The sequence below is a fragment of the Hemiscyllium ocellatum genome, chromosome 12 (genome assembly GCF_020745735.1).
Source record: "Hemiscyllium ocellatum isolate sHemOce1 chromosome 12, sHemOce1.pat.X.cur, whole genome shotgun sequence".
In the NCBI taxonomy this organism is placed as follows: Eukaryota; Metazoa; Chordata; class Chondrichthyes; order Orectolobiformes; family Hemiscylliidae; genus Hemiscyllium; species Hemiscyllium ocellatum.
Window position 1 is genome coordinate 25,558,280 of NC_083412.1, and position 24,803 is coordinate 25,583,082.

At 42.3% G+C, this 24,803-nt stretch overlaps 1 protein-coding gene across 2 annotated transcripts in view; it reads right to left on the minus strand.

Annotated features, from left to right (window-relative positions):
* The window catches only part of LOC132820986 (rho GTPase-activating protein 6), a 535,965-nt gene that overhangs the window by 455,462 nt on the left and 55,700 nt on the right, over window positions 1–24,803 (minus strand). Inside the window, exon 1 of one of the 2 annotated variants that reach the window (XM_060833429.1) lies at window positions 4,387–4,445. The exons of the other annotated variant lie outside the window; for it this stretch is intronic. The gene's annotated coding sequence lies outside the window, so the exon portion shown is untranslated. Of the gene's footprint in view, window positions 1–4,386; window positions 4,446–24,803 lie in introns of those variants that run through there. 2 annotated transcript variants of the gene reach the window in all.

Genomic DNA, 24,803 nt, shown 5'->3' on the forward strand with positions numbered 1-24,803 from the left:
CTTGAACTCCATTAGCAATAAAGGCAGTTCCTCTCCCAAACCCAGCACTGAAATGCTAATTACCCAAAACCAGCTTTACTGGGAAGGACATGTTATATGTCTAAGACTAGTCTCCTGAAGTAGGTCCTCACCTCAGAGCTCAGTCATGGAAAGAGGCTGCCAGGAAACAAATGGGACCTCTTTAAGAATATTCTTAAAGCTTCCCTGCTGATCTGTGGAAGACTCTGGCTTATGACAGACAAAAATAGAGAAGGTTCATTCCGGGAAGCATCAAACACATTGAAAAACGCAATGAGGCATGCAGAGACAAAGTCAAGGAGAGAGAATGTACAAATTTCCCAACAACTCATCTACTTATTCTCCAACCACCAACATGTAGCATAATCTGCATATAAAGGACTTTTTGCCCGAAACACGATTTTCCTGCTCCTCAGATGCTGCCTGACCTGCTGTGCTTTTCCAACACCATCCTCATCTAGAATTTGACATTTGTGTCATCTCAGAACTTCAAAGTGAAGTGGGAGCAAGGCATCTTTGATCCCAAGGAACTGTCGACAAAGGAGTAGACAATGCTGAAAACACTTCAAAATTTCATAATTGTCTCTAAAACATTTTAAGAAATCCAGAGGTTGTGAATGGTGCCATTCCAAAGCAAATTATTTTCTTCGTCACTTGTAGGGAAAACTATTAAATAGTTTGGGTTCAACAATGGGATAGAATGTTTAATAGATCAAAGAATCTATTTGGTTAACAGCTAAAAGTAAAGCTGTTTATAAGTTTAGAAGGAAAACGCTTTGTATTTGCTTCTCTCCAGTTATTAATTTTGCTGGTGGGTATTGACATGGAGGAACCAATTTTTGGGATACATTTTTGTTTCGAAAGGAATGTAGCCAGCATTCTGAAATTTCCGTTACAAATCAATTTGTGAGATTAAACAAACTAAACACCATAATTAGCAGTAGTAATTGTTTGCTATTTCATGTCAAATCCCTGCCTGAATAATTTGGGGCCAGAATTGTTTTGGTTACTCAAGTTGACATGCGATCCATTTTATGCATTTAGAGTAACATGAAAATCTAGATTTTTATTTTAACGTCTGTAACAATTATGATTGATGAAATCGTTATTTTCTTCTAAATATTTACTTAGATGCTGGAAGGTGCTAAGGGGTAAATATTCCAGTCAGTTCTTTAGTTTGAAAAACCTTCAGAAAGAATTGAAAATTTACAGCTTGTTTTAATTGATTTGCTAATACCATGCAAAGTGACTTGAAGGAACTGACGCACTGCATTGGGCTTAGCACATGACAATGCAAATCAATGTTGCTCTCTCAACCTTGCATTCTTTGGAACTAGAAATCCTTGTTAGCTTTTCCAAGCTGTCATTGAGAAGAGCTGTCAGATATTTGCAGGAAGCCGACAGTGAGCTGCAAGGAAGTGAAAGTTTGCTCATTCACATAAAAATTCTGGCCTGAACTGTAACTCTGCAATCAGATTTTGATAATTCCCGGCCTCCTGTGATTAGAAATTTCCTTCCTTTCTGGCATCACCTCACATTTGTTGCTCTTGGGCAGCAACCAGAGGTCACTGATTTAAAATCATTGGCAAAGAAATGGAGGGGAAATGAGAAATACTTTCACACAGAGGCTTGTTAAAATCTAGAACATACTATCCAAAAGGATGGTAGGTCATGTTCTGACAGAACTTACAAAAAGGTTATTGAGGTAGGCTTGAAGAAGTCTAGCCTGCAGAGCTATACAGTAATTGCTGTTGTATGGGACTACGTTGGATGGCTTTTTCAAAGAAATGGGCACAGGAACGCTGGGCCAAATGTTATCCCTGTGCATTGTTCCACAATTCTTCTATTTTCCATCTTTAGTTGTCCTGAGAAGGTGGTTGTGGGCCATCTTCTTGAATGTAGGGAAATAGGAGCAGGAGTAGGCCATTTATCTGCCATTCAATCAGATTGTAGCTGAACTTTCACTTTAACACGAATTCCACTTTACCTCATATGCCTGGATGATTTTAGTATCTAGCATACAAGGAACAGGAGATTCGACGTTTCGGGCATAAGCCCTTCTTCAGGATTCCTGAAGAAGGGCTTATGCCCGAAACGTCGAATCTCCGGCTCCTTGGATGCTGCCTGACCTGCTGCGCTTTTCCAGCAACACATTTTCAGCTCTGATCTCCAGCATCTGCAGTCCTCACTTTCTCCTCGATGACTTTAGTATCTAGACATCTGCCTATCTGCTTGTTGAACACATTCAATGAATGAGAAAAACGCAGATTCATCAGTCTCCAGGTGAAGAAGTTCCTCTTCATTTCAGTCTTAACTGGCTTACCCTTTATTGTTAAACTGGACTTCCTGTTTAGACAGTTCCCCCACACACCACCACCTCCATCCTTCCTATGATTACTTTCTTGAACCCTGTAGTAATTTGTATGTTTCGATGAGATCACCCTTCTTTCATCTAAACTCCACAGAATACCATACCAATTTTCTTAATTTACTTTGACAGGACAATATCACCATTTCAGGAATGAAACTGGTGAATCATTGTTGCACTTCCCACATGGCATTTGAATTTTTCCTTACTTAACCCATTCCAGGCGCAGTCTCACAAAGACTTTATGAAATTGCAGCAAGACATCTTTACCCTTGAACTCAAATCCTCTATCAGTAAAGGCCTTCCTTGCCACTTGCCTTCCTAATTGTTTGCTATACCTGGAAGTTAGCTTTCAATGACTGCTGAACAAGGACATCCAAGGAACTACCTTGGGACGGCATAGTGACTCAGCGGTTAGCACTTATGCCTCACAGTGCCAGAGACCCAGGTTCAATTCCACACTCGGGCAACTGTCGGTGTGGAGTTTGCATATTCTCTCCATGTTTATGTGGGTTTCCTCCGGGGGCTCTGGTCTCCACCCACAGTCCAAAGATTTGTAGGTTAGGTGTATTGGCCATGTTAAGTTGTCCTGTGATGTGCAAGCTAGATGAGATAGTCATGGGAAATGCAGAGTTATGGGGATTGGATGGGATGCTGTTCAGAGGGTCAGCGTAGGCTGAATGGCCTGCTTCCATACTGTAGGGATTCAACACATTCCAACTTCTCACCACTTGAGAAATACTTTTCATTTTTGTTTTCCCTGCCAAAATGGATAACATTTTTCCATATTCTAACCCATCAGCCATGTTCTTGGCCATTCACTCAAATCCCTTGAAGCTTCTTTGCATTTTCTTCGTAAAGGACATTGAGCCGCTGCTATATTATTTGTAGCATGCTTTGCTAGGACTGAGTGGCTTGATCAGCCACATTTCATCTTGGTGTGGTGCTGAAGTCTCATGTGGATCAGACCAAGGCAATCATGAGTTGTAGTTCTTGTTGCTTTGTATGAACTTGAAGTGAAAAACTGGTTTATGAATAATCAAAGAGAGTTCAAACTCACAATGACTAACAGTTGAGAAACCCACTGCATGGACCATTGGGCAAAACAATACAGTGGACACAATGAAAATAAGATTATCACGAGTTTAAGAATCATCTACAGACACTTGTCCTCGCTGCATTACTTTTGTACTGAGCATAGAGAGAGAATGTGGCATAATGATTAGATTAGATTACTTACAGTGTGGAAACAGGCCCTTCGGCCCAACAAGTCCACACCGCCGAAGCACAACCCACCCATTCCCCTACATTTACCCCTTTACCTAACACTACGGGCAATTTAGCTTGACCAATTCACCTGACCTGCACATCTTTGGACTGTGGGAGGAAACCGGAGCACCCGGAGGAAACCCACGCAGACACAGGGAGAATGTGCAAACTCCACACAGTCAGTCGCCTGAGTCAGGAATTGAACCCGGGTCTCTGGCGCTGTGAGGCAGCAGTGCTAACCACTGTGCCACCGTGCCGCCCACCGATGGTGGTGTCACTGAACTAGTAATAGAATGCTGGGCACACAGGTGGTCTGGTGATTTCAACTGACAAATCAAGAAAATCTTCGTAAATGTGACCATGAAACCATCATTGATTATCGTGAATACCCACCTCTTTCATTGATGTCCTTCAGGGAGGGACTGCTGTCCTTACTAGTCTGGCCTACGTGCAACTCAAGACCTACACTGATATGCTTGACTCTTAACTTGTTTTATCAGGTAACACATGAAGGGCCATAGGGGTGGGCAACAATTGCTGGGATTGACAGCAACACTCACAAATCACAAAATAATCTATTTTTTTAAAGTATTATATCAAAAAATATTCAGAGGCTGTCAGCCTAACCCCATGCAAAATACATTGCCCAGTTTGGTAAATAGAATAGCACTCAGTTGCAGAGGGGAGATATTTATAGCTATATAGTTTATAAAATTCAACTTTCTACTTACTGTTCACCTTTTCTGAGGAGACGCAAACTTAGCCAGGTCATGTTGCGTTGTGGTTGAAACATACACCTAAAGACGTGGGCCATAGTTCACAGGAAGTTGAGCTTCAAACTTCATCTCCGTAAAACAAGTGAATGATTTGGAGGGGACTTAAAATTCCTGCCAGGACATGGAGCTATTTTTCATTGCGAAACACTGGCACCATTCCAATACTTTTTGTTCCTATCTAAATTTTTCATACACAGGCTGTGAATTTCACTGAAGGAGTTTGTAATTGAAACAGACATCATTATGGCATCTAAAAACTAGTTAGACAGGTAACAGAAGGAAAAGGAGATTCACAGATAATGGGTACATAGAGAGCTTGAAACTGGATCAATAGTGATTAGAGTGAAAGGTAACATTATTCTTATTCTGTTCTGCTTGGCATTGATTTCCCAGGAGGCCTGCAGCAATGCTGCTCATTGCCTCAGGTGTGAGTGAGGTAAAAACAATGACTGCAGATGCTGGAAACCAGATTCTGGATTAGTGGTGCTGGAAAAACACAGCAGTTCAGGCAGGAATAGGGCTTTTGCCCGAAATGTCGATTTTACTGCTCCTCAGATGCTGCCTGAACTGTTGTGCTTTTCCAGCACCACTAATCCAGAATCAGGTGTGAGTGAACCAACATTGCTCAATAGAGAGCAGCAGCAGGTGCTAGGCCCTTATTTGCATGTAGTATGACATGAATATACGTAGGTCTCTTGTTTGGCCATTAGCAAAATGACATCTAGTGTGGTCCACATTAGAAATGGACGTGCACAGTGCAAGAGCTGAAAATGTGTTGCTGGAAAAGCGCAGCAGGTCAGGCAGCATCCAAAGAGCAGGAGAATCGCTCATGCCCGAAACGTTGATTCTCCTGCTCTTTGGATGCTGCCTGACCTGCTGTGCTTTTCCGGCAACACATTTTTAGCTCTGATCTCCAGCATCTGCAGTCCTCACTTTCTCCATGCACAGTGCAAGCTCCATTTTGGACTCAAAACAGCACATAGAGCACCAAAAATGCAGGCATCATACAGCAGAGATTCTAGGCACTTGTGCTTGTTCTATTTATTATCTGCATTTTGTGTTTTTGTGTTTCCTGGCTTCAGGAAATTCCATCACAGCTTGTCATCTTGATGCACGATCAGAATCTGAATGGTAATTTTCAGACAAGTGTGGGACCAGACACATATGCAAGGCTGGGATCTTAGCAAAACACATGGTAAGATTCTAAATCATAGCCATCTGCCAATTAACCAACCGTAAGGATGTCAAATATTTAAGGTGGTTAAGGCCTACACAGCTTCCATGTATATATTTTAATCATGTTTAATGCTGTTGATTTTGTTTTGTTCTCTTATCACCATTGATATGTTTCACTGCAAGTCTCTCTTTCCCTTTCTCTGCTTCACTTTCTAGTTCTCCTTATCTTATTTGTTTTCCTTACATTTCAGAATTTTATGCATTGTATACAAAATATGGAATCTCACATTTTATACAATCCCTTCTTGCCCTTGTTAATTTAACTTTAAGTTGTTTCTGAAGTACATTACTTTCTACATTGTAACATTTTCAAGAGTTCAAAAGTATTGTTAAACAATTTATGAAAGGGGCTATAAATAAAGACTCTTTCAGTCAATGTAAGCATATTTTCTTAAAACTCTTTCATTTTGCCTCCTCAACATTCCCTTCATTCAGCCTTTCCCATTTTGTTTTTTTTCAGCCAATAGATTTTGCTAAAGTTGGTGAGCAGAGCTAAACATAGCCAGTGGTCTCATTATTAGAGTTGTGTTTACATTTAGACATGTTATTTTTTGACACAAAATTAAACATAGTTTAACCTTTGGAAGAATAACTACATTCTGTTTCTTTTAAAAAATGACCCTGCAGCATTTGCTGCGTGGCTTCAGGATCTTATTTTGCTGTCTGACGCCTTTATCCAAGACATTGTAGAAATTCTGTTTGAAAGTTTTAGGAAGTATCCATTAGGCCTGGTATATGTCTATTTAAACTACATTTTATATTTTCTTATTCCACCAAAACAAAGTCATTTCCTCATTGAGGTTTTGCAACTAAACAAATTGAATATGTCAGCCCTGGTAGAGTTAGTAATGCTCTTGCTTCTGAGTCGCAAGATTGTAAGCTTAAGTGCAAACGTCATGCTCCTTATGCTCCATGTACACTACTTGTAATACTGAAAGGGTGCTGCACTGGTGGAGGTGCCTCCTGTCAGATGGCATGTTAATTAAGTGCTGCTTTCTCTCTAATGTGGAGATAGAGAATAACAAAAATCTCAGTATCTTGAAGAACTGCACTAGAGTTATTCAGAGTCTTGACTGATAATGACCAATAGTTGGGAGCCCCACTGTAGGGTGACTTGTGCAAAACTATACAGATGACACAATTAACATGAGATTCTCACTATTTTTCTTACCATCTGCAGATACTTAATCTATCTGTAATGATTTTGCTGAGTATAGAGAGAGACTATGGAATTATGATAATCTCACTAGATTAGTAATCCAAGCTAACGTTTTAACGAGAAGGGTTACCAGGATGAGGGAATTCAGTTCCATAGACAGATGGAAGATGCTGGGGTTGTTTTCCTGAGATAATAGAAGGTTGAGGGGAGATTTAACAGACGGGTCTGAAATTGTGAGAGGATAAGCTGGAGAGAAAACTGCTCCTATTGGCAGAAGGGTCAAGAGCCAGAGGTGATTGGCAAAAGAACCAATGACAACATAAGGAAAAATCTTTTTTCCTCAAGGAATAGTTAGAACCTGAAATACATTTCCTTAGGATATGGTGGATGCAGCTTTAATCAAGGATTTTGTAAGGGAAATTGGATAACCCAATGAGAGAAAAATTGCAAGGTGATAGGAAAGGTCAGGGAGTGGGATTTGCTACGTTGCCATGTCACAGAGCCAGTGAGATCACAAAGGGCTGAATGATCTTCTTCTACATTCCAACAATTCTATGAACTTGTGTAACGCCCCACTTCCAGTGGGCTTAAAGGTGAGGGAGGCATATAGAATCACACAAGTATCCTGTCTGTGCCTACCTGCCAGCCCCTGACCTCTCTGAAATGTTACAGGAAGTGGGAGTGACAACCATCAGCCCTCCCATCTTTAAGCCTGTTGATGCTCTTAAATGGCCAAGTCATGATCACGTAAGGATCTCATTCTGTGATGCTGGGAGGACCTTGCAGGATGTATATGACAGTTTTTGCTGCAAAGGCTGGTGTCAGGCCAGCTTGGAGTACCTTTTCTTGAGTTAAACATCACATAACATCAGATTATAGTTCAACAGGTTTTTTGGAGGGCTGTCTGGGCCTATCAGTGACACACGACATGTACGATGTTCTGCCCCTCCCATTAGCCATTGTAGCTGCCCTCCTGAACCCAGTCCACCACCTCACACTGTTATCCCCGATGCTGGAGTCACCCTGGCCTCTCCAGCTTGGCAGGACTGCTTGTAAGTGCAGTCCTGTGCATTGCCACATTCCCAAGTGGCAAAGCCTAGGCAACAGAGCTATATGTTTTCTGATTGGCTGGCAGTTCTGTAAGATAGGAGTTGCTCTTAGGACAAGGGAAAAGTCATACCTTCAAGTTCCATATTTTATATTGTTGTGAGGTAGCAGCTCCCCTCCGAATTTTTCATTCTGTCGTGTCATGTGAGAATTACTGCACTCTCTACAATTTAGTTCTCTAGTTCTGAAAGGCATGATACAAATGCAAGGCTTTTTCCTGTCATTGCAGTACTAATGTATCTCATTTGACAATGTTTCTGCTTGTATTACCATAACAAGAGTGGGGGATCTTTGGAAGTTTTTAAATTGTTTATACATTTTTTAAACTGTTTTTGCCTGTTTTTCTTCTTGCTTTGACAGGCCACCATGACTGGGTTTCTTGAGTCAAATATCACCTGCCAAGAGAAAGTGAGGACTGCAGGTGCTGGAGATCAGAGTCGAGAGTGTGGTGCTGTAAAAGTACATTAGGTCAGGCAGCAGTCGAGGAGCAGGCAAATCGATGTTTTGGGCATACACCCTTCATCAGGAGTGAGTCTTGGGGTCAGGGGGTGCTGAGAGATAAATGGAAGGGGGCTGGGGCTATGGGAAGGTAACTGAAGGTGGGGGAGAGATGATAGATCAGAGAGGATGCCAGAATGATATTGTCTTGAGTGCTGTCCCAGGTGTTAGCTTACATAACATATAATACAAAGATCAGGTTCTTGTCGAGACATGTGTCTTGAGGTTGCAAAACTGAAGAAGGGCTTATGCCTGAAACGTCGATTCTCCTGTTCTTTTGATGCTGCCTGACCTGCTGCGCTTTTCCAGCAACACATTTTTAAGCTCTGACTATTTGTGTTATTGTTTTGTTACAGAGTTATATACCATGTGGGTTCTATGCTTACTGATTTTTACTGTATTAATTGTAACAAGGTCAGCCAGGTGGATCTCATAGAAAATGGGTTCCCAGATTGGGGCTGTTTTGGTCCAATCAGAGAGCCTTGGCTGACAGATAAAAACAGGAATATCAGAGATCCTGTTCACTCTGAGACCTGACTCTGAGGGAGCTGAATTAGTGTCAAGGAATTTCCACATCTAAATTAAGGGTGACTTTGGTGATGGGACACAGGTGTCTGTGGAGTTACTTCTGTTAATGTACATAGAGATAACTGATTGTCTGAACACTCTACACGGATTCCATTGCACTGGGTGAGTGACTGAAGGCGAGAGAGGTGCCTTTATACAGTACTGCATCATTATATGTTGTGATAACATGCAACTGTCTTTCGGTACACTACTTACCTGGTTTAAAATCTATGCAATAATACAACCTTTTGTAAAGGTATGAATTGTTTTGGGAGGGGGGAGGTAATTTTGGATTTGAATAATTGTGTAAAACAGGCAGTATTAATTCAAGTAGCCAGTATACATCTCTCTCTATTAACTTCAAAGGCATCGCAATGGGAGAGTTATTCAGCAAGTGGTAGTTGTACAGAACAATTCTTCTAACAGCCTTTTGCTTGATCTCTGTCTGCTTCCATTTTCTCATTATCTCTTTTTTTGTTTAATTTGTGCTCTGGTTTCTATACCTCAAATTATAGAAGATTTGGTTCATGTCATCTGCAGAACTGGACAACGTTTTTAACGTCATTTATATTTTTCCAGAGTTAAAAATCACCCAATACCAGGTTATAGTCCAACAGGTTTATTTGGACGGTAAAAACAAGGAGCCCGAGCTTTCGAAGCACTACTTCTTCATCAGATCAACCACCTGATGAAGGAGCAGCACTCTGAAATCGAGTGCTTCCAAATAAACCTGTTGGACTATAACATGATGTTGTGCTATTTTTAACTTTGTCCACCCCAGTCCAACACTGGCTCCTCCAAATCACACAGTTTACATAGTTTAGCAACATTTATATAGCATTCTGTCGTAATCTTGGGATGTACCAAAGCCCCCTTTTTTAAGTGCCACTGTTATTGGAATGGAGAAAAGCACAGCAATCTGTTTTTGCACAACAAGATCCCACAAACAGCTACTTTCTTTCTGATAGAGTTGTTTGAGGGATAAATGTTGGGTTGGAAGCAGAGAGGAATTGCCTTGCCTTCATTGAATAGCTCCATGGGATTTGTTACATCGGGCTGAATAGGTAGATCAAGCCTTGACTTAACATTGTGGTTCATTGCAGTCAAATGTATCTGCTGTGGTTCGGTTCCAAATACCAGGGTTTTGGAGATCCTCCATTGATGTGAGACTTTAAGTTTTTCAAAAATTCAAAAAAAACTCTGTAAATAAAAATCCTGGCCCCAGGCCATCCCTACATACCCCGAAACACAGACTTATTTGAGCTGTCATCAAAAACACTCTTGCAACTATGAGTAAGTGTTGCATTTCACTTGGACTTATCCAGCCTGACTTGGCCCTAAGATGCTAGCTTCTGATGTTGATTTACGAATCATATCTGCAGCATATTCCATTGCCTTTGAAATTAAGGGGACTTTGGATTGCCAGTACCAAAAATATGAAATTGGATTTAGTCACATAAACAAAATGATGATCATGATTTTTGACAGCAAAGAATTCTAATACTTATTTGACAGAAAAGCTAAAACTAAAGGTTCAAATAGTTTTAAACCCTGCCCTCAGTCAATCAAACGGTAAACTTGTAATTACTGCAAGATATTGATTGTTCCTTATCAAGGAAAAGAACGTCAGATATCCTTCACACATGTAAACAATTTAGTTAATTTTGCATTCTGATTATTCATTTTCTATTAGCAAATATCCTTTTTGGCAAGGAATTTCCAAATGCAGTATGTGCAAATTGTGGGCATCCTGTTGATGGGAACTTTTAAAGGAATACTTGTTCCGACTCTGTACACTCAACAATATTTACTTAAAAGTGAGCAATCATAAGGGACGACTTTACTCAACTTGGACTTGATTGGCATTGGAAGAATCTACTGCTTCTGGGTCCATAGATTGCCACTCCTTTTTGATTTCATTAAATTCTTTCATTTTACTTTTAAGGAGAAGCCATTGATGGCAAGTGATGAACAACTTAGTCTTTTTGTACAGCAGGCTCTTCAGCAAAGATATGGACTTTGAATGTCAGATGTGCTAACGGAGAATTTATGCATCTCCAGCTGACTATGTTTCTCATTTTTGTGATTGAATAGTGTGGTGAAACTCAACTGGACAGAATTAATCATTTTTTGATATTCATGCAGAAAACTACCATGGATCTAAAGTCATGAAGTATTTCCTTGGATTTAACCATTACAAAGCAAACTAAAATCCCATGCATACCATCACAGGAAGTGCTTGGCTAATTAAGAACCAATGCACCCCTAGCTGCTTTCTAAGATCTGAGTAGTCAATCTTTGCAACAGTAATGGAATGATTGGCTTATTACAGCAATCAATCTCTATCAGTCAATGTATGACAGACCCAGGATGGCTCTTCTGGTATAGGGTATTGTCCCTACCTCTGGCCCTGAAAATTTGGGTTCAAGTCACAGCTGCCTCAGAGGTTTCTGAAGAGGTTGCTTAAAAATAAATGCAGCAGCCCCAGCACAAGTTGAGGAATGTCATGTTCTCCCTGTAGCAGGGTCAATGGAAAAGAGCACCAGTCAGGTCTTCTGATGAGAATGTGAAGCCATCCCTCCAATAACACCACAAGCTGAAGTCATGCATCTTAAAATACATCTTCTTCTCTTAGACATTGAGCATTTTATTATTAATTTAAATATTTCAAATACTTTTTAAAACAATTATAAACTTTTAAATGCTTTTAAAAGCTTCATCAAATATTGTTTGCCCACTGGCTGCTGCTAGAGACAATAAAAACCCTGCAGATGCTGGAATCCAACGTAGGCGAGCAGGTGACTGGAAGGCATGGTGGCTCAGTGGTTGGTACTGCTGCCTCACAGCACCCGGGGCCGGGTTCAATTCCCGTCTTGGGTGACTATCTGTGTGGAGTTTGCACGTTCTTCCCGTGTCTGCGTGGGTTTCCTCTGGGTGCTCTGGTTTCCTCCCACAGTCCAAAGATGTGCAGGTCAGGTGAATAAGCCATGCTAAATTGCCCATGGTGTTAGGTGCATTAGTCAGGGGTAAAATGTAGGGGAGTGGGTTGCTCTTCGGAGGGTCAGTGTGGACTTGTTGGGCTGAAGGGCCTGTTTCCACACTGTCGGAAATCCATTCTAAAAACAGCAAGGCAGGCAGCATCAGGAGGTGGAGAAGTTGACATTTCAAGTGTAACCCTTCCTCAGGACTGGGGTGGCTGTGAGGGGAGCTGCAGATAAAGGGGGAACGTGTGGGCAGAGTGGTGAGGTGAGGATAGGTGGAGACAGATAGAGGGTACGACCTGGTTAGTCAATGGGAGGGAGGAACCTGGTAGGTGGCTGAGAGGAATGGAAGGGAGGGGTGGGAGGTAATTTGAAATTGGAGAACTCAATGTTGAGGCCTCCGGGCTGTAGGCTGCCCAAGTGGAAAATGAAATGTTGTTTCTCCAATTTGAGGTTTGATTCATTATGGCCATGGAGGAGGCCAAGGATGGTCATGCTGGAAAGGGAGTGGGAAGGGGAATTAAAATGGGCGGTGACCGAGAGGTCTGATTAGCCCCTGTAGGCCTGGCTGAGATGCCCAGTGAAACGTTCCCTTAGTTAATGTTTGGTTTCCCCAGTGTAGAGAAAACCACATCGGGAGCAATGCATACAGTAAACTAGGTTGGAGGAGAGGCAGATGAACCTCTGTCTCACCTGGAAGGACTGTTTGGGCCCTGGATGGAGGTGGGGGTTGGTGGGGGGGTGAGGGTAGTGTGCTGGCAGGTTCTGCATCTTTTCCGGTTGCAGGGGAAAGTACCTGGGGGTTTGGGAGGGGTTGGTGGGGAGAGTGGCGCAAACCAAGGACTGGCAAAGGGAACGGTTCTTGCAGAAGGCAGAGAGGGGTGGGAGAGGAAGATGATCTTGGTGGTGGGGTCTAGTTAAAGTTGGCGGAAGTGTTTAAGGATGATGCATTGGATGCGGAGACTGGTGAGGTGGTAGGTGAGGATAAGGAGCAATCTGTCTTATTGTGCTTGAGGGGGGCTTTAGAGCAGCGGAACAGAGGATGGAGGTGGTGTGGCGGAGGGCTGTGTGGATGACAGAACATGGAAAAGCACATTGTTCAAAATAGGTGGAAACGTGGGGTGCTTGGAAGTGGAATGTCTCCTTGTCCGGGCAGATGCAGTGGAGGCAGAAGAATTGGGAGAACAATGGAGTCCTTACAGGATACTGAGTGGGAGGAATTGTAGTCTGGGTAATTGTGAGAATCTGTGGGTTTATAGTAAACGTCCGCCAGAGATGGAAGCGGAGAGGTCAAAAAAGGGGAGGGAGGTGTCCGAGATGGACCCAGTGAATTTAAAAGCAGGGTGAAAGTTGTGGTCGAAGTTGATGAACTGCTCCAGGTCAGCCCAGGTGGAGATGCTGCACCTATACACTCATTAATGTAACAGAGGAAGACTTGGGACACAGTGCTCTTTAGGTACTGAAGAAGGACTGTCCGAAGTGGTCGACAAAGCGGTAGGCGTAGCTGGGGCACATCTGAGTGCCTGTGGCCACCGCCTGGATTTGGAGGAAACGGGAGGAGTTAAAGGAAAAGTTATTAAAAGTGAAGACTAGTTTAGCAAGGTGGAGGAAGGTGTTGGTGGAGGGAGACTGGATGGGCCTGTTGGAGAGGAAGAAGCTGAGGGCCTGAAGGCCATCTTTGTGCGGTATGGACGTGTATAAGGACTGCACATCCATAATGAATGTAAAACACTGGTGGCCAGGGAACTGCAAGTTACTGAAGAGATGAAGGGCCTGGTTGGTGTCACAGTTATAGGTGGGCAGTACCTGAACCAAGGAGGAGACAATGGAACTGAGATAGGGAAGAAATGAGTTTGGTGGGGCAAGAGCATGCGGAGACAATGAGTTGGCTGGGGTAGTTGGGCTTGTGGATCTTGAGGAGCAGGTAAAACTGGACTGGGGGGCTATGAGTTTGGAAGCAGTCAAGGGGAGATCACCATAGACAATGAGGGCACGGACAATGTGAGTGATTTTAGTCTAATGGGTCATGGTGGGTTTGTGGGCGAGGGGGAGGTAGGATATGGTGTCAGAGAACTGCGTTCAGCCTCTACGACACAGAGGTCAGTTCTCCAGACTACCACTGCGGGTTTGAAGGTGAATCGGGATTTGGTGCGGTGAGATGGAGCGCTGCAGGTTAGGAGGGGGTGGTAGCGGGGGTGGAGAAATAGATGCAGCCGATGTCACATTGGCAGTCAGCAATGAAGAGGTAGGTCCAAGGCTGGGGGGAGGGCGGTGGTGGGGTGCCCAAGTGCAAAGGGAAGGATGGAGGTGGGAGAAGGGGTCCTCAGAGGGAAGTCGGGAGTTTCAGTCGAAGAAGGAGGCACAGAGTCAGAGGCAGTGGAAGAAGAGCTCAACATCATGGTGGATATGGAATTCGTTGAGGTGGGGATGGAGGGGAACGAATGTTAGCCCTTTATTAAGGACGGACCATTCAGCCTCAGAGATTGGGGGGAAAATAGTGAATATGTGGCAAGGCTCGGAGTTGGGGTTTTCTGGGGGGGTCCCGAGCAGGTTGAAGGAGGAAGGGGGCAAGAGTGATGGCATATTGGGGTGGCACGGTGACTCATTGGTTAGCACTGCTGCCTCACAGCACCAAGTTCGATTCCAGCCTTGGGCAACTGTGTGGAGTTTGCACATTCTCCCCTGTTTCTGCGTGGGTTTCTTCCGGGTGCTCCGGTTTCCTCCCACAGTCCAAAGATGTGGAGGTCAGGTGAATTGGCCATGGTGAATTGCTTGTAGCGTTAGGTGCATTAGTCAGAGGGAAATGGGTCTGGGTGGGTTACTCTTCAGAGGGTTGGTGTGGACTTATTGGGCTGAAGGGCCTGTTTTCACACTGTATGGAATCTAACCTAATCTAATCTAATATGGTGAGTGAGGGTTGGATGGAATATGGTGTGTTGGGGGGGGAGAGGAAGGAGATTGGGAGGGGGGTGTGCTGGGGAATGGGATGGAGTGCATTGTGGGGTGGATGGGTGAGCAGGGAGAGCTGCTGTGCTGGCTGGCTGCAGGTAGGCAGTGGGAGCCAGGAGTGACCCTGGGAACTGTAGTCTGGGTCTTGCAGTGACTGCTGCTAGGCAATATCTTGAACAAGCTACTAAACATGAGCTGTGAATTCATAGTGGAACCTGAAATGTTTAAAACTGTCGTCAGGACAAACAGCGAATGGTGTTTCCATAAAGTAAATTCAAATGCTATCTCATACTTATAGGACACAAATCTCCTATCCCGTGTCTCTGGAACTGCATTGAAACTGCAAAACGATTCAGAAGATTCTTCATTCTGGCCTCACTCCTCAAATATATATAGAGAAAGGAAGTGCAATGATTTATCATCCTTAACTACAATCACTAGAGCTTTAAGAAAACATGGACTAAATTGGTCATTCTTTGATTTTTAATTGGGATGCCTCTTTCTCAAATAAAAGTGAATCAAATGATCATTCTTAGTGCAACATCTTCATACATGATGTAGAGTTCAGTTCATGGTATCCTCCATGGTTTTCTGATCAGCTGAGCAAAAACGTTCCTATAATTCTCCCTGCAGTGCAACACTGAACAATAATCTATTTTTCCTGATTGAAAATGTGAAATGATTTCTCAGAAATCAACTCTCCTGCCTTAAGATGAATACCACAGTAATCAAATCTCTGGAATTTTAATGCAGTTAGAATTTCTGACTTATTACTCACTTTTGATGAAACATGAATTACTTGTTGTTGGCAGCACTCAGTGCTTGAGTCATTGCAACAACACTGAGCAGTTTTTAAAAACTTTACAGCGCAATACTGGCCCTTTGGCCCTCAATGTTGCGCCAACCTGCAAAGTTAATCTGATGCTCATTTAACCTACACCGTTCCATTATTATCCATATGTTTGTCCAATGCCCATTTAAATGCCCATTTAAATGCCCTTAACGCCGGTAAATCGACTACTGTTGTAGGCAGGTCATTCCACACCCTGCTACTCTATGAGTAAAGAACTTGCCCCTAATATCTGTCCTAAATCTATCACCCCTCAATTTAAAGCTATGTCCCCTTGTGTTAGTCTTCACCATCTGAGGAAAAAGGCTCTCACTGTCCACCCTATCTAAACCTCCGATTATCTCATGGATCTCGATTAAATCACCTCTCAACCTTCTTCTCTCCAACGAAAACAACCTCAGTTCAGCTTTTCCTCATAAGACCTTCCGTCCATATCAGGCAACATCCTAGTAAATCTCCTCTGAACCCTTTCTAGAGCTGCCACATTGTTCCTATAATGCAGTGACCAGAACTGTATGCAATATTCCAAGTGTGGCCTTACTAGTGCCTTGTACAGCTGAAGCATGACCTCGTAGCTCTGAAACTCAATCGCCCTATCAATAAAAACCAGCACACCATATGCCTTCTTAACAACCCTATCAACCTGGGTGGCAAGTTTCAGGGATTTATGCACCCTGGATACTGAGATCTCTCTGTTTATCTACACTGCCAAGAATTTTACCATTCGCCCAGTACTCTGCATTCCTGTTATTTCTTCCAAAATGAACTACCTCACACTTTTCCACACTAAACTCCATTTGCCACTTTTCAGCCCAGCTCTGCGTCTTATCTTTGGCCTTCTGTAACCCATAACATCCTTTGGCACTATCCACAACTCTGCCTACCTTAGTGTCATCTGCAAATTTACTAACCCATCCTTCTACGCCCACATCCAGGTCATTTATAAAAACGACAAACAGCAGTAACTCCAAAACAGATCCTTGCAGCACACCACTGGTAACTGAGCTAGGATGAACATTTCCCAACAACCATCACCCTCTGTTTCCTTTCAGCTAGCCAATTCCTGATCCAAATCGCTAAATAACCTTCAATCCTGAAACCCCATATTTTGTGCAGTAGCCTACCATGTAGAACCTTATCAAACACCTTATTAAATTCCATATACACCACATCAACCACCTTACCTTCATCCACCTGTTTTATCACCTTCTCGAAAAACTCAATAAGGTTAGTGAGGCATGACCTACCCTTCACAAAATCATGTTGACTATCTCTAATCAAATTATTCCTTTCCAGATGATTATAAATCCTATCTGCTATAACCTTTTCCAACACCTTACCTATAATTGAAGTAAGGCTCACTGGCTTATAATTCCCAGGGTTATCCCAACTCCCCTTCTTAAACAAGTGAACAACATTTGGTATCCTCTAGTCTTCTGGCACTATTCCTTGAAATGGACACTCTTGAAATGTGGAGCTTATTCAATCAACAGCTACTGCGGGTCCTTGATAAATATACACCTACCATGTGGGGAGGTATGGTTTACTAAAGAAGTTGAAGCTCTTGACAAGAAGAAGAGAAAGGTTATGTGAGGATGAGGTGTGAAGGCTCAGTTAGGAGGCTTGAGAGTTATAAGTTAGCCAGAAAAGATCTAAAGAGAGGGCTAAGAAGAGCCAGAAGGGGACGTGAGAAGTTGTTGGTGGATAGGATCAAGGAAAACCACAAGGCCTTCTTTAGGTATATTAGGAATAAAAGAATGACTTGAGTAAGATTATGACCAATCAAAGATAGTAGTGCAAAATTGTGTGTGAAATCTGAGGACACGGGGATGTGCTTAATCAATACCTTTCATCAGTATTCACATTGGGAAAGGGTAATGTTAGTGAGAATCTGGAGATACCGGCCAAAAGATTAGATCGGCAGTTGAATGTTCCTCCTGCAGTATGTGGAAGGTAAGGGTCACCTCTAGTGTCCCTGCTGACTTCATTTATTGGAAGTGCACCCAACTCCAGCTCCTTGAGAACCGTGTTAGGGAACTAGAGCTGGAGCTGGATGAACTTTGGTTCATTCAGGAGGCAGAGGGGGTTACTGACAGGAGCTACAGGGAGGTAGTTACTCCACAGCCACATGAAGAACGTAGGTGGTTTACCGTCAGGGGTAGGAAAGGGAATGGGCAGGCAGTGCAGAGATCTCTTGTGGTGGTTCCCCTCAACAACAAGTATACTATTTTGGATACTGTTGAGGGGGAATGACTTACCAGGGGTAAGCAATGGGGCACAGGTCTCTGGCTTAGAGTCTATCCCTGTTGCTCAGAGGAGAAGAGGGACGAGGAGCAGAGTTTTAGTCATTGGGGATTCCATAGTTAGGAGGACAGATTGGAGGTTATGTGGGAATGAGAGAGACTCATGATTGGTATGTTGCCTCCCAAGTGCCAGGGTTTATGATGCCTCTGATTGTGTTTTTGGGATCCTTGAGGGGGATGGGGAGCAGCCCCAAGTCGTGGTCCACATGGGGACCAATGACATAGGTAGAAAGGTGGGGATCTAAGGCAAAAATTCAGGGAGCTAGGGTGGAAGCTTAGAGCTAGAACAGAGTTTTTGTCTCTGGTTTGTTCACATTGTAGTGAAGCGAGGAACAGGGAGAGAGCAGAGCTGAACACATGGCTGCAGGGATGGTGCAGGAGGGAGAGTTTTGGATTCTTGGATAATTGGAGCTCTTTCTGGGGAAGGTGAGACCTCTACAAACAGGATGGTCTTCACCTGAACCAGAGAGGTACCAACATGCTGGGGCAGAAGTTTGCTAATGCTCTCCACGGGTGGGGGTGAGGGGGTTAAACTAATGCAGCAGTGGGCTGGGAACCTTAATTGTAGTTCCAGTGTACAGGAGGTTGAGGGTAGTGAGGTCAGGGATACGTTTACAAAGTAGTGAGAGGGCATTGACAATCAGGATATTGGTTTGAAATGTATGTACTTCAGTGCCAGGAGCATCCAGAATAAGGTGGGTGAACTTGCAGCATGGGTTGGTACCTCGGATTTCGATATTGTGGCCATTTCGAAGACATGGCTTGAGGAGGGCCATAAATGGTTGTTGCAGATTCCGGGATTTAGATGTTTCAGCAAGAACAGAGAAGATGGTAAAAGAGGCGGGGCTGTGGCATTGTTAATCAAGGATAGTATTACAGCAGCTGAGATAACGTTTGCGGTAGTTTGGGCTGAAGTTAGTAATACTGAGGAAATCATTCAGGTTATGTTTATTTTGTATGGTCACTTTGATTGCAGGCCTGGTAAAACCTACAACCTCCTTCAAACTATCTCAATTTGTGCCTCTGTATTTTACTGTATTTTTACAGAACACAAGATAGTTAAGAGTAATAATTGTGCAAGTTTACTGATTTAGTTGATGTGGCATTTTAACAGTTACGATGGATTCAAAATCTATCTGATTGTTGAAATGTGCATGCTCATTATCTAGAAGATCAACAATGGTTCATTACTGTATGTTGGTCTAAGGTGAGTAATGGGCAGGCGAATGGTTCAATGCTGTGTAATTAATACACAATCCATTGGTATGACTGCTTTTAACAAATCTGATGAGGTCAAAGATCCAAAAAGATTTTAGGTTAACACAAGCTAGTTAAAGGTCTGCGAGATGGTGACCTTAATGTTTAATAACAGTTTCTTGTTTTCCTGAATTTGGAACATTTTAGGCATTATCGAAAAGCCACATGCAATTTGTCCATTCAAAATTACCCAGCCCACTATCAGCAGTAATCGTACTACAATCATGCTATCAGATCTAAAATTACATTGCTCCTCCACCAAACTTCCATGTGCAACAGAAAAAAGTTTTAATTATCTTGACTATAAATGTAAGTCGATATAACATGGGATGTTTTTAAATCTTGCAACCATGAGAACAGTGTTGTTTCACTACTGGATATTATCTGATAACTTGAAAATACTTGAGCTATTAAGAATTTTCAAGTATGTGAATTTCCTCCAACATTCCCTCTAAGTTATGCATCATTCTAATCTGGGCATCATCACTGGATTGAAATCCTAGAACTGCCTACATAACCACATTGTGGAAACACCTTCACCACATAGCTTGCAATGGTTCAGAATGGAGACTCACCACTGCCTTGTCAAGGCAATGTTAGGATGGGCATAAATGCTGGCCTTTCCTGCAATTTGTACATGATTTTTTAAATGTATGTGATTCATTGGTGAGAAGGACTTTGACAAATCCTGAAGATGTAGAAAGCTGTATAGAAATATAAGCTCTTTCCATCTTTTGAAATTTCTGTACTTTTTTTTTCATTTACGAGTTGTGGGCATCATTGGCTAGCATTTATTGCCCATTTCTAATTGACCTTGAGAAGATGGTGGTGAGCTTTTTTCTTGAACTGCTGCAATCAATGCAGCATAGTTACACACCCAGTTCTCTTTAGAAGAAAATTTCAGAGTTTATATTGAATGACAATGAAGAAATGACAATCTAGCTCTAAGTCAGTTTGCTATGTGGCTTGGAAGGGAACTTGCTGGTGACTGCGTTTCATGCATCTACCTTTGTCCTGCTAGGTGGTAGCAGTTGCAGGTTTGAAACCTGCTCTCTAAGTTAATGTAATGCATCTTGTAGATGGTACACAGTCCTGTCATTGTGTGTTGGTGGTAGAGGGAGTAAATGTTCAAGACAGCAAGCCAATAAAGCCACAGCATTCCTAGCATCTGATCTGTATATGAGCTCAGTATTTACATTGATAATACAATCCAGTTTCTGGTCAATGGAACCCCTCAGGATGTTAATAATCGGCGATTCAATGATGGCAATGTTATTGAATTTCAATGGATGATTATTAAATTCTCTCTTGTTGGAAATAATTTTTGCCCGGCACTTGTAGTATGAATGCTACTTCTTACCAGTGAAGCCTGAATATTACCCAGGTTTTGCTGCATTGGTTCATGGACTGCTTCAATATCTGACGAATTGTGAACGATATTGAACATTGATTAATCATCAGCAAATATCCCCATCTCCGGCTTTATGCACAACTGGATGTGGCAGTATTGCAGAGCTTAGAGCTGATCTGGTGATTGTGGGACTGTGTAGCCATGTCTATTGCATGCCATTTATGTAGTCCTGTGTTGTACACCAGATTGACACATCTTTTTAAGTATTAAACAAAACTGTGAATACTGGAGGTTTGAAATGTACAAAACAGAAATTGCTGAAGAAACTCGGTAGTTCTTGCAGCAACTTTGGGGAGAAGACACGTTAACATTTAGAATCCAGTGACCCTTCTTCAGAAATGAAAGTAACGATGAAAAGGTGGTATTCATGCTTCTGAGAGGGATGGGGGGTGGGGTGGTGAGGGAAGAGTGAGAGCATGGAGAGCCCAGAGAGAAAGGGTAGACAACAAGCCGAGGCAGATTAAGGGATTGTTGATAGAAGAAGAGATGCTAGAGAGGTGACAGTGGCGACTATGACTAATTGAAAATGGAATGGCTGTGCTAAAAATAATCCATTTGAAAACAGGACCATGGGTGTGTTGGGTAGATAATAGCTGTAGTTATACTCCTATTTCCCTCCCCTCCCTTGTCAGCATTCTGTAAGGAATGTTCATTATAGGGCATCATGGTCCACTTCTCTTCCACTGCCAACACCTCCCCACATCTCACGGCATCTTCCCATGCAATCGCAAAAGTGTAACACTTGCCCATTTACCTCCTCACTATCGAGATCCAAGACATATCTTCCAGGTGAAACAGCTACGTTGCATTCAATCAAGTCTGCACTATTCGCTGCTCATATTGCAGCCTCCTCTATACTGGGGAGACAAAACACAGATGAGGTGACCATGTTGGAGAACACCTATGCTTTGTTCGTGGAAATATCCTCAGATATCCAGTTTCCAGCTATTTCAGTACCATTTGTTCCCAAGCTAACATTTCTGCAGTGCTCCAGTAAGATTCAACCCAAGCTGGAGAAACAACACTTACAAGGTACTTTATAGTCTTCAGGACTCAAAATCAAATTTAGCAATTTCGAAGCATGAATACCTCCTTCTTTGTCTATTACATACCCCTACAATGCCAAGACCTGTCATGAAATAGGTTGCTTTCAGCACATTTTCAACTTCTGAGTTCCTTTTATCACCTAACTAGCTTCACTTATTCTCTGTGTTACTAACTAACTATTCTTTTGTCTGCCAATTCTTTTTTATTCAATGGAATAAAACATTTTAAGGAATGCTGATGGTGGTGTCCAGGACACAGCCATTCTCATGGATTTATACCTTATTTATACCTTTCTTCTTGCTGTCCTTAACTGTCCTGTGAGACAGCTCTCCCAAAAATGACACAGACCACCAAATGTTATTATGGATGGCTTTGCAGGGTTGACAGAACCGTTTGTACCACTATCATTTTTATTACTTTGATTAATGCTGTGTAGTCTTATTCCTGTATTCAGACTTTATAATGGTTAGCAACAACTGAGTGACTCTGTAGGCCATTTCAGAGGGTAGTCAATCACATTGCTTTTGATCTGGAGTCACAAGCAAGCCAATCCAGATGGGGATGGAAGAATTTCCTCTTTCAAAGGCATTAGTGAGCACCAAAAAATTTTTATGATAATGGTCACCATTAGACTATAAGACCATAAGACAAAAGAGCAGAAATTAGGCCATTCAGCCATCAAGTCTGGTCCACCATTCAATCATGGCTGATGTTTGATCGCCTTGACAACCAAGAATCTATCTGTCAATGTCTTAAATATACTCAATTACCTGTCTTGCACAGCCTTCTCTAGCAATGAATTCCATAGATTCACCACTCAGTAGCTTTAATTGAATCACTTTAACCATACCTTTGATCATCTGACCTCAACTCATCTGACCTCAACTCATCTGACCTAAGCTGCTAATGCTCACTTTTCAAGTGCAGTGCAGTGATGGTAGATGTGTCAGACGTGTAATGGCAGGAGTGTAAGAGCAAGGAGGTTGGAGGTTATGTGATGAAATCTGCTGCAACATGTCCAACCAGAGGTGACAGCCTGCTCAAACAGCAGACCAACACAAAGTCTAGAGATGCCTGTGAGAAACAGTCATTTATTTGACTAAGTTCAAAATCACTCACCAGGTTTATTTGGAACTATAGCCTGGTGTTGTGTGATTTTGAACTTTGTCTGTTCCTGTCCAAAACCAGCTTCTGCACATTATTTGATTAAGACACTGAAGATCTACCATTTCTTGTGGAGATGCACACCAGGAAGAGTCAGCAATGTCAGGGAACTGGAGTTAAAAAGTGGTTGGGCACATTTTTACCCAGAGGGTGATTTTTATATGGAATTAACCTTATGAGGAAGCGATGGATGTGGGCACAGTTACAAAGTTTAAAAGACACTTAGATAAGTAGATGATTGAAGAGGTTCGGAGAGATATAGGCTAGGTGCAGGCAGGTATGACTAGTTTAGTTTGAGATTATGTTCAGCATGGACTGGTTTGATCAAAGAGTCTGTTTCTGTCAGTATGACTTTATTACTCTTAACATCTGCAGCAGTGGGAACATGAACTCACGTGTCCCAGGACTTTTACTTCGGTCTCACTGGAAATGTCACTATGCCAATGCCTCTCCAACTTCAAGGAGTTACCATTGTTATTATTAATCTGATTAATGTTAAATTCAAGGCATGTATATCACTGACCCAAGTCTCATGCAATAACAAAGAAAAAAAATCAAGAATATAGGAGGAATGGTTAGTAAGTTTGCAAATGACATCAAAATTGGCGGCATTGTGAACAGTGAAGAAAGTTATCTCAGAGCACAACGGGACCTTGATCAGATGGGCCGAGGAGTGGCAGATGTTGCATTTTGGTCAGGCACATCAGGATAGGACTTACGGTAGGGTAGGATTTGCAAAGGAACTCTGAGGTGCAGATTCATAATTCCTTAAAAGTTGAGCTACAGGTAAAAAGGGTAATGAAGAAGGAGTTTGGTACACTTGCTTTTATTGGTCAGTGCAATGAGTGTTGAATTGGGGATGTCATGTTATGGCTGTACAGAACATTTTGGAATACTGCATTCAATTCTGGTTTCCCTACTGTAGGAAAAATGTTGTGAAACTTAAAAGGGTGCAGAAAACATTTACAAGGATGTTGCCAGGTCTGAAAGGTTTGAGCAATAGGGACAGGCTAAATAGGCTGGAGCTACTTTCCCTGGAGCATCGGAGGTTGAAAGGTGACCTTGTGGAGATTTATAAAATAATGAGGGGCATGAATAGAATGACTGGCCAAGGTCTTTTTTCCCAGTGTAAAGGAGTCTAAAACAAGAGGGCACAGGTTTAACGTGAGAGGGGAAAGATTTAAAAGTGACTTTTTCACACAGATGGTGGGGCATAAATGGACTGAGTTGCCAGATGGAGTGGTAAAGGCTAAGATAGTTACAATAATTAACAGGCATCTGGAAGGGTTTAAAGGGATATGGGCCAAATGCTGACAAATGGGACTAGATTAATTTAAGGTATCTATCAGCATGAACGTGTTGGACCGAAGGATCTATTTCCATGCTGTACAACTCTGACTCCAAGACACTATGTCACTATAAGTCAAATGGGTAAAACAGATTGAAAATGAAATTGGAAAAAGGTACGAATTAAAAGCATTAACGACAGCGATTCGGTAAACCACCTCATAAACACCCACATTAATCGAAAATAACTTGCATGTTCTGATTTTCCTCTAACCCTTTTACCAACAAATGGGCATAAAGATTTAAGTTTTTCCATGTGAATAAGCATTGAAATCACATGGCTGATGGTAGTGTTTATTTTTCATTGCTTATTTACTAATTAGAACTGGAGTGATCAACATCTGTATTCCAATTAGTCACATGTGGTTGGTGTCTCATTCACTGGATAATGTTGCTTAACGGGGTAAACACTGAACTTGTATTTTCAACCATTAAATATTTCTATATGCTTCAGGAGGTATAGCTTGCAGGTACATTCTGCATGAATTCTCATTCT